Below are 10,792 nucleotides of genomic sequence, written 5' to 3'. Positions count from 1 at the left end.
CTTACCTCCCTAATCTTACTACATTTGCGCACACTGTACATATATTTTTCTATTGTGTTATTGACTGTACGTTTATTTATCCCATGTGTAACTCTGTGTTGTTGTTTTTGTCACACTGCTTCGCTTAATCTTTGCAGTTGTAAATGAGAACTTGTTCTCAGCTGGCCTACCTTGTTAAATAAAGGTGAAATAAAAAATATAATAAAAATTGAGACAGGGAGCCCTGTGAACATGAACATAAATCATATCAATAAAATAACAAGATGAATTAAAACAAACACAGCTCTTACATATCACCTCCCTTAAACTCTATCTCAACTGTCAAATGGAGATAAGCGAGTCTAATTTCAAGATGGCCTGAAGGCTATTCCATGAGCTGGGGGCATAAAAACTAAAAGCACTTTTCCCCAGGTCAGTGGAGACCCGCGGGATCTCCAGAACCAGCCAGTCCAGAGAAGGGTTCTGAAAATAGCTGTATCGCCAGTTAATACTTGAGTTGAGGTAGTGGGGGAGTCTCTGAAGAACCACTTTATATATCTATCTAGTAGTCAGAGACTCCCAGCCAACAGAACTATATAAAATGCAGTGATGTGTAGGAAAATTGTACGCAGTGATAAAACGCAGTGCTGAATGATAGACTGAATCTTAAAGGTTTTAAAGCAGAGGCTGCCGCATTCATTTAGATGATATTACAATAATGAAGTACTGGGAGAAGCATTGCTTGAACAATTTCCCTTCAACTTTCCAAAGTGAGGCAGGACTTATTTCTATAAAAGAAACCAATCTGAAACCAATCTGAATTCTGTCAATTTTAAAAGAGATCTTTTCATCAATCCAAATACCCAAGTACCCAAGTACAGTTGAAGTCGGAAGCCAAATACATTTAAACTCAGTTTTTCACAATTCCTGACATTTAATCCTAGCAAGAATTCCCTGTCTTAGGTCAGTAAGGATCACCACTTTATTTTAAAAACGTCAGAATAATAGTAGAGAGAATGATTTATTTCAGCTTTTATTTCTTTCATCACGTTCCCAGTGGGTCAGAAGTTTACATACACTCAATTAGTATTTGGCAGTATTGCCATTAAATTGTTTAACTTGGGTCAAACATTTCGGGTAGCCTTCCACAAGCTTCCCACAATAAGTTGGGTGAATTTTGGCCCATTCCTCCTGACAGAGCTGGTGTAACTGAGTCAGGTTTGTAGGCCTCCTTGCTCACACACACTTTTTCAGCTCTTCCCACACATTTTCTATAGGATTGAGGTCAGGGCTTTGTGATGGCCACTCCAATACCTTGACTTTGTTGTCCTTAATAAGCCATTTTGCCACAACTTTGGAAGTATGCGACCAAGCTTTAACTTCCTGACTGATGTGGTAGGTTGGTGGTTGGAGATATCCCTCCAGTGGTGTGGGGGCTGTGCTTTGGCAAAGTGGGTGGGGTTATATCCTGCCTGTTTGGCCCTGTCCGGGGGTTTCATCGGATGGGCCCACAGTGTCTCCTGACCCCTCCTGTCTCAGCCTCCAGTATTTATGCTGCAGTAGTTTATGTGTCGGGGGGCTAGGGTCAGTCTGTTACATCTGGAGTATTTCTCTTGTCTTATCCGGTGTCCTGTGTATATTTAAATATGCTCTCTCTAATTCTCTCTTTCTCTCTTTCTTTCTTTCTCTCTCTCGGAGGACCTGAGCCCTAGGACCATGCCTCAGGACTACCTGGCATGATGCCTCCTTGCTGTCCCCAGTCCACCTGGCCATGCTGCTGCTCCAGTTTCAACTGTTCTGCCTGCGGCTATGGAACCCTGACCTGTTCACCGGACGTGCTACCTGTCCCAGACCTGCTGTCCCAGACCTGCTGGAACCCTGACCTGTTCACCGGACGTGCTACCTGTCCCAGACCTGCTGTTTTCAACTCTCTAGAGACAGCAGGAGCGGTAGAGATACTCTCAAAGATCGGCTATGAAAAAGCCAACTGACACTTACTCTTGAGTTGCTGACTTGTTGCACCCTCGACAACTACTATGATTATTATTATTTGACCATGCTGGTCATTTATGAACATTTGAATATCTTGGCCATGTGCTGTTATAACCTCCACCCGGCACAGCCAGAAGAGGACTGGCCACCCCTCATAGCCTGAAAATTAGTATTAATGACTCCAACCTAAGTGTATGTAAACTTCCGACTTCAACTGTATAATGGGAAACTTGCTCAATTTGGCCTCAATGTGCAAATATGCAGGTCATCAGGGTCAATATTACGAGAGCAACATAAACTTGGTTTTATTAGCATTTAGCACTAGTTTAAGATCAGTAAGCAATTTTTTCATTGTCACGGATGTCGTAGGAAGGAGTGGACCGAAGCGCAGCGTGTGTCGTTCCACATTTTATTTTCACTGTGAAACTATGCAATACATATAAGTAAACTGAATACCAAAACAACAAACCGTGACGCAGAGGTGAAACATACACTAACTCAAAGACAATCTCCCACAAACCCAGGTGGGAAAAACACCTACTTAAGTATGATATCCAATTAGAGACAACGATGACCAGCTGCCTCTAATTGGAGATCATCCCAAACAAAACCCAACATAGAAATACAAAAACTAGAACATAACAACATAGAAAATCTAAACTAGAAAAAAAACCTGTCACGCCCTGACCCACTCTACCATAGAAAATAACATATTTCTATGGTCAGGACGTGACAGTACACCCCCCCCCCCACAAGGTGCGGACTCCGAACACACCAACATAAAATACAAAAAAGGGAGGGTGACAAATGTCTATGGCGGCTCTGGTGCAGTACTCAGAACCTTCTCATCCCGCGGATCCTCCGGTCCGGGGCATAACCCCCGCTCCGCACGCTGATCCCTCCGCTTTTGTGTCACCGGACTCTAGATCGTTGCCGAAGGACCCAGACCGTGGATCATCACCGGAGGTTCTGGACTGCAGACAGCAGCTGGAGGTTCTGGACTGTATACCGCCGCTGGAGGTTCTGGACTGCGGACCGCCGCTGGAGGTTCTGGACTGTGGGCCGTCTCAGGAGGTTGCGGACTGCGGGCCGTCTCAGGAGGTTCCGGACTGCGGGCCGTCTCAGGAGGTTCCGGACTGCAAAATGTCGCCGGAAGCTCCGGACTGGGAACTGTCGCCGGAAGCTCCGGACTGGGAACTGTCGCCGGAAGCTCCGGACTGGGAACTGTCGCCAGAAGCTCTGGACTGGGAATGTGCACTGGAGGCCTGATGCGTGGGGCTGGCACAGGTGGCGCCAGACTGGTAACACGCACCTCAGGGCGAGTGCGGGAAGCAGGAACAGGACACCCCGGACTGGGCAGGCGCACTGGAGGCCTGATGCATGGGGCTGGCACAGGTGGCGCCAGACTGGTAACACGCACCTCAGGGCAAGTATGAGGAGCAGGCACAGGGCGTACCAGGCTGCATAGACTCACTGGAGGCCGGGTACGTGGGGCAGGCACAGGATATACTGGGCCGTGGAGGCGCACTGGAGGTCTCGAGCGTAGAGCTGCCACAACCCGTCCTGGCTGGATGCTCAACCTAGCTCGACAAATGCGGGACGCAGGCATAGATCACACCGGGCTGTGAATGCACACTGGCGACACAGTGCGCATCACCGCATAACACTGTGCTTGCTTCGTCACTCACTCCCCACAGTAAGCACGGGGAGTTGGCTAAGGTCTCCAACCTGACTCTGCCAATCTCCTCGTGTGCCCCCCTCAAAAAAGAATTTGGGGCTGCCTCTCGCACTTGCCTCGTGGTTGGTATAGTGCCTCGTAATATCGCCGCTCCGCTTTCGCTGCCTCAATCTCCTTTTTAGGACGGCGATACTCCCCAGCCTGCCTCCAGGGTCCTTTCCCGTCCAATATCTCTTCCCAAGTCCACTGGTCCATTCCACGCTGCTTGGTCCTTTGGTGGTGGGAGATTCTGTCACGGATGTCGTAGGAAGGAGCAGACCGAAGCGCAGCGTGTGTCGTTCCACATTTTATTTTCACTGTGAAACTATGCAATAAATATAAATAAACTGAATAACAAAACAACAAACCGTGACGCAGAGGTGAAACATACACTAACTCAAAGACAATCTCCCACAAACCCAGGTGGAAAAAACACCTACTTAAGTATGATCTCCAATTAGAGACAACGATGACCAGCTGCCTCTAATTGGAGATCATCCCAAACAAAACCCAACATAGAAATACAAAAACTAGAACATAACAACATAGAAAATCTAAACTAGAAAAAAAACCTGTCAGCCCTGACCTACTCTACCACAGAAAATAATATCTTTCTATGGTCAGGACGTGACATTAATTCCGTCAAAACCATGCTGAAAGTCATAAGTGGCCTGCTGTACTGAGTGGGCACAGGAGTAAATAACTGTATAATCCGCACAGAGATGAATGTTACAGGTTTTAACAGATAGACCAATATTATTTATATAAATAGTGAAGAGAACAGTGCCCAAAATCTACCCCTGCGGCACACCTTTTGTAATATTGAGGAAACTCGAATTGATATCGTCACATTGTGTCCTGTCCGTTCGGTAGATATTGAACCAATTGCAAGATGCCTGATCTAGGCCTATTTCAGACAACCTTTTTTTAAAGATTTAAGAAATGGTCAACCGTATCAAATGCCTTCGACAGGTCAATAAATAAGGCAGCACAATGATTTGTATTCTCTAAACAATATAACACATCATCTAAGACAAGTGTAGCTGCTGAAACAGTGCTACGCCCAGGTCTAAAACCAGACTGGTGCTCATTAAGAATACAATGAGAAGTAAAACAAAGTTCTAAACTGAAAGTTTGCCAGGGACTCTAAAACTTTGGCAAGGTAAGATTGCTTGGATATTAGACGGTAGTTGTCAAAGTCAGAAGTATCTCCGCATTTGTTTAGGGGGAGGAATGCTGCCGTTTTAGAGATCTTAGGGATAACCCCAGAAACAATTGTCAGGTAAAAAAAGATATGTTTTACTTGACAATCAATGATTCTGCAACTAGTGGGGCAGAAAGCTGCAGCAAAAAATGGATCAATTGAGTTAGACCCAGTGGATTGTTTTACATCGATCTTCAATAAGGCATTAAGTTCATCATAGACATCAAATGCTTGGAATGAAAATGAGGAATGTGTATCTGGGAATGTATCGTTCCCTGCAACCTGGTTTGAGGTGAGTAAAGGACTTCATCTGCTGCAATCAAAGTTTTAAGAAGCTATTTTATCAAATAGGTGGCACGCTGAGGCAAAGTGGTTATTAAATGCACCATAAATGTCCATCTTATCTGTTATGGGACCAGAGGTTGTCATAACCTGCTGGGATAATGAATGGACAGAGTTTTGTTTCAGAGATTTGACTACATTCCGGATGGCAGCTGGATTCCCACCATTCTCAGATACACAGTTCAAGAAATATGACGAATTTGACGAATAGTATCCGGCAGTCTTATTTAGCCAAGTTTCAGATATTACCAGAATGTCCATGTTGGTTTGAGAGGTCAGAGTTCAAATAAAATAGATTTTCGAGATCAAACTTCTGGCATTGACATGAATCAATGACGCAGCTGCAGGATTTCAGTCTGTAATACAAGCATACTATGCTCAGTTGGTAACCCCTTATTTGAAAATACCAAAGGGATAGCTTGAATTGGTTCAGATACAAGATAGTCTAAAACTGTACCATTGGGCCTACGCTTTGAGGAAAGATGTGGATTTAAACAAGAGTCAATGAGGGTTACCTGTTGTGGGCTTGCAGTATGATGATAATGCGGATCATTTATGGTTGGGCTTACCTGAGCGGAACCTGTTTCCAAAAGATTAAAGTCAGAGACAGGGGTGGGTTGTCTATCCCCACCACACAATAATAATACATGATAGCACAGTAACACAGTAATAACATAATATTACCTTCCCTCTCTTTCTTTCCTTCTCTCTCCCCTCCCCACGGGAGTGAAAATCAATTCATGTCCTGTCTTGTCCTGTCAGTTTTTTCCCCGTGTTGTCCTGATCCTGCAACAGTTCTATAACATTCCTGTCCTGTCCCGATAAGCATGACTCGCCTCCCATGCTAATTTTTATGTGCAGAAATCAGAAATAGTTTATTATGCTAGTTGCTTGTCTGTCTGTCCCCCGCTCTGCGTGTGAGTAGCCATAGCAACTGCTCCATTGGGCTGCTGCTCATGGTTCACTAGACAGTAAAACAAATTATTGGCTACAAAGGGATCTTTATATACTTGGGAGAGTGCTTCTGTCCAAGGCAGAGGACCTGTCTCGCTTTGTGTACACCTCGTTATCTTTATTTGTAAATCCCTCTGCCTGTAAAGAGATCAACAAGACCTTTCTTGACTTCATCTGGAAAAATAAGTCTCACAAATTAAAAAAGTCAGTCCTCTCAAATAAAAGAGCTGAAGGAGGTCTGAAGCTGTTGGATTTTGTTGACATAAATAACACTTTCAAGATCAATTGGTTGAAAAGATGTTTGGTCAATACAGAATCAATTTGGTATTTCATTCCAAACAATGTGTTTAATAGGTTGGGAGGTCTTCAGTTTTTACTGCAATGTAATTATATTCCTGAAAGATCACCAGCTAAATTGGCTAGGTTTCACCAACAAGCTTTAATGGCCCAGAAAATATGTTTCCTGCACAATTGTCCCCCACATAAAGTTATTTTGTGGAATAATTCAGACATAACTGTAAGGATTAAGTCATTGTTCTACCCTAGCTGGCATGAGAGGAATATTGACTTTGTTCTTGATGTTTTTGACAACAAGGGTAATATTCTTGAATATGAACAATTTCTAACAATGAATGAGTTTCCAATACCTTTAAGAGAGTTTATTTCTGTGATCAAAGCCATTCCCAGTGGTCTAACTACAGCTTTGGTGATGATCACAGAGCTTATCCAGAACTCTGTTTGGAAGGCGTGGGCTTACTTGAGAAATCTTGTTGTAATAAATACATAACACAAATTTTACATTCACGGAACCAACTTTAATTAGAGGAACATTTTTCTGGAACTTGCGTATTCCTAACATTGTCTGGAAAAATAACTTTGTTAATGCCTTACAAATATTGTATACTTAACAACTTGAAGGAAGTGCACTTTAAAATTCTACATAAGATATATCCATGTAATTCCATGTTGTCCAAATTTGTGGCTATTGATGATATCTGCGTTTTCTGTGAAAAAGAAGGTGAAAATCTGACTCACTTGATCTATGAATGTAAATTTGTGTTAGAAATTTGGGAAAACCTTGCAGAATACTTATTTACCATTTTGAACACTAACCATGTTTTTGACATAAAGGATATAGTATGTTACTATTGCAATGATAACAAGACCATTGAAATTATTGTGAATGTTTTTATTCTTGTTGCCAAAAACTTTATACACAAACAACAATTCCATAATTCCATACCAATAGTAAAACATATTTTTGATTGAATTTAATCATCCTATTAAGACATTATGAATGAATAACATCAAGAATAACATCTTCCTAAATCATTATAATGAGATTTTTTCAGAGTGAATACAATTGCACTCGAATTATTATTTTTTATTATTATTTATATATTATATTTTTTTGTATGTATTTAGTATTTTCATGTTAATACCTGTGTTTAGTTTGTTAGACGTTTGACGTAGTAATAAAAATAATAATAATAATTTAAATAAAATAAAAAATAACCTCCAGGCAGCTCAGTAGATCATTGGGTAGGGCTTGTTTTTCTCGTGCTGCGCTTGAAATTGAAGTGAATTGATTCGAATTGTATAAATTCTAAGATTTCATGGGTCTATGGTTGAGTAGGTGTACGATCTTTCTTGTATGGGTCGTGTTACTACAGTTACTATTACAGGCTACTACAGATGTAGGATCTTTATTCGAGCCAGTTTGCTACAGCAGGGAATTAATCCTGCAAAAAAGGAAATGTGAAATATTATGTGGATTATAATTATGGACATGTTTGTAGGGGTGAATGAAATTCAAGACTGAAATTTCAAAGTGGAAATTACAATCTTCAGAAGACCATTAAACGTCAAATACACTACAAGTTTAAAGTGTCCTGCTTTGCAGGAAAGTTTTCCTGCAACAGGGTGATCCTACATATGTACAACACGTCACCCTCCTATCACGAGTATAGTGTGTGGGAAAGCCTGCAATGTGGATAGACCATTGGCTGAGAAATCAGTCCGTCTCATGTTGCGAGAGCTCGGCATTTAACCTGATACTGTAGACAGCACAACTAATAAACCTGAATTACTAATACAGTGGTTTTGTTGTATTCAAATTTTGAGGCGTTACTGTCAGTTTAACCTAGGTCTAAAAAATATAATTATTATTGTCATCATCGACCTAGAGCGTAACCAGGAAGTGAGTGGGCGCTCTGGAGACGAGGGACCTTTGGTGTTGAGGAGTGCGCTTCTCAGTCAGTGATTCTGGATAAACACTTTCACTTGAAAGTCGCAGCTACAATGTTTTCTTCAAAGTAGTCATGGCCCACGGGAAGTCGCCTTCCAAGACCCGGGGATTATGATATTAGTGCTGTAATGTCTTTGTAAGTAAATCAGTTTTTCATGCTTTATGTTGCCTCTAAAATGAAAAAGAAAGACCGTAGGATAGGCTCGTGCTCTACTCCGTGTATACACAGGATACTTTGTAGTGAAATTCACAGCTTGGATCGCTCACGGCTGCAGTAATAATTGTCATATTTTTTGCAACATTCATTCAATGTTAAAATGCAATGTTTTGGCTATTGCTACGTTTGTGAAGTGGACCATTTTGTGTCACTGCAATCAGTGTTCATGACAAAGTACTGTAGGCTGCTATACCACCTGCTTGTCTCTGTTCAGAGAAGTGTTTCAAACGTTTACACAGAACTTTGGACCCTATCCATGGCATAGAAGTGATGGTGTACGCGCATGTGTTTTGTCTGTGTTTTTGTATCTGTGTGTGTGGCAATTGCTTCATAGTTATACCATTGTTATTCTCACAATGGTAGGACCTGGATTACGAGTCCAGATTCCAGTTGTTGTTCTCTCTCTCTCTCTTTCTCTCCCTCTGTATGTGCTGTTATTCAGAACACTAATTTATTTCCTGTCTACATGTAATTTGAATCATATCACAAGGTGGCACACTGACATTTTTCAACATGAATGAAGTCCTAGATAGGGAGAGCACTGAAGGCCAAGCAGAGAACCAGTGAAAGTTAAATTACACTATTTGAGTGACATGTCCCCATAATGTGTGAGTAATGGTACTATGTAATTAAAGTACATTAAACAAAGGCACTAAAAGGGTTGTGATTGGCAGCAGGTCTTGAGCAGACCACCCCCATCAGCCTGGTCTCATAGACTATACGTAACATAGTAAAGATAAATCCTCAATACCCAAATTAGTATGATATGTTACATTTGGCATGGTTACGTAAGACAGATTGTTACTTAATGTAAAATGTATGGTTGTTCGAGGTGGGTGGTTGTTCGAGGTGGATGGGTAGGTGTTTAATGCGAGCGTCTAGCAACCCAAAGGTTACGAGTTCAAATCTCATCACGGACAACTTTAGCATTTCAGCTAATTAGCAATTTTTCTAATACTTTTTATCTACTTTGAAACTACTTAAAATGTTAGCTAAACCTAACCTTAACCCTTTAAGCTAACTCTTCCCCTAACCTTAACTCTATTAGTTCACCCTTACCTAAAGCCTTTAACATAACATATGATACATTTGGCAAATTCATAACATATTATACGTTTTGCAAATTTGTAACATATTGTACATTTTGCAAATTCGTAACATAAAATAGGAATTGTAATTTGTAACATATGATACGAAATGGGTGATGGACATTCACAAATGAATACATACTGTTAGGTTCTAATTATAATAGTAAGAACTCGACGGACACTGTGAAAGCTTAAACCAAGTTTATTCTTCCCAAAGGATTGAACAGCTGAATCAACAAAAACATATTTACATTTTAGTAATTTAGCAGACGCTCTTATCCAGAGCAACTTACAGTAGTGAATGCATACATTTCTTTCTTTTTTTGCACTGGCCCCCCATGGGAATCGAACCCACAACCCTGGCGTTGCACACACCATGCTGGCGTTGCAAACACCATGCTCTGCCACAGGGAAGGCTATTCACATGAACACTAGTATTTAACCCTTTCTCCTATGCTGAGTCTCCTACACATCTGTACAGCCAATGCATCTCTGTTGCTAGACAGAAACTTTAGTGATATCTGTTCTTCCTCACTTCATCTGACCTGAACTCTGCCCCAAAGTGCTCACTCCTCCCCAACTCACAGCTGTCATGGTGACTGGTACCAGACTGTGTCTCTTCTCCTCCCAGAGGATCCCTGATGGCTAACAATAACATATCCTGACATAATGAAATGTTATACATTACCCACTCTCCCTCAGTGATATGAATAAGTATATTTCCTATTCTCAGAACCCAACAATACCATACAAAATGTAACACATTGGATTTACATAGAGAATAATACAAAATGCTCTGAAACTAGGTGTACCCCACTTCAATCTCTGTTTCACTCACTCACTCACTCACTCACTCACTCACTCACTCACTCACTCACTCACTCACTCACTCACTCACTCACTCACTCACACACACACACACACACATACACAAACCCGCACACACACACACACACACACTGGACACCAACATAATGTCATTAACCTCAGGTTATTACACAATATCAATTAAATGTCATTACATTCCCTAATATATTGCTATTACAGTTTT

General features: G+C 41.5%; 1 protein-coding gene across 1 annotated transcript in view; it reads left to right on the top strand.

The window, feature by feature from the left end:
* The first annotated feature begins 8,200 nt into the window (after nt 1-8,200).
* Nucleotides 8,201-10,792, top strand: part of nr1i2 (nuclear receptor subfamily 1, group I, member 2) — a 34,473-nt gene continuing 31,881 nt past the window's right edge. Inside the window, exon 1 of the mRNA XM_029711921.1 lies at nt 8,201-8,572. The gene's annotated coding sequence lies outside the window, so the exon portion shown is untranslated. The remainder of the gene's footprint in view (nt 8,573-10,792) is intronic.

Source organism: Salmo trutta, chromosome 24 (assembly GCF_901001165.1).
Source record: "Salmo trutta chromosome 24, fSalTru1.1, whole genome shotgun sequence".
Taxonomy (NCBI): Eukaryota; Metazoa; Chordata; class Actinopteri; order Salmoniformes; family Salmonidae; genus Salmo; species Salmo trutta.
This window is presented reverse-complemented; position numbering and strand designations above follow the sequence as displayed.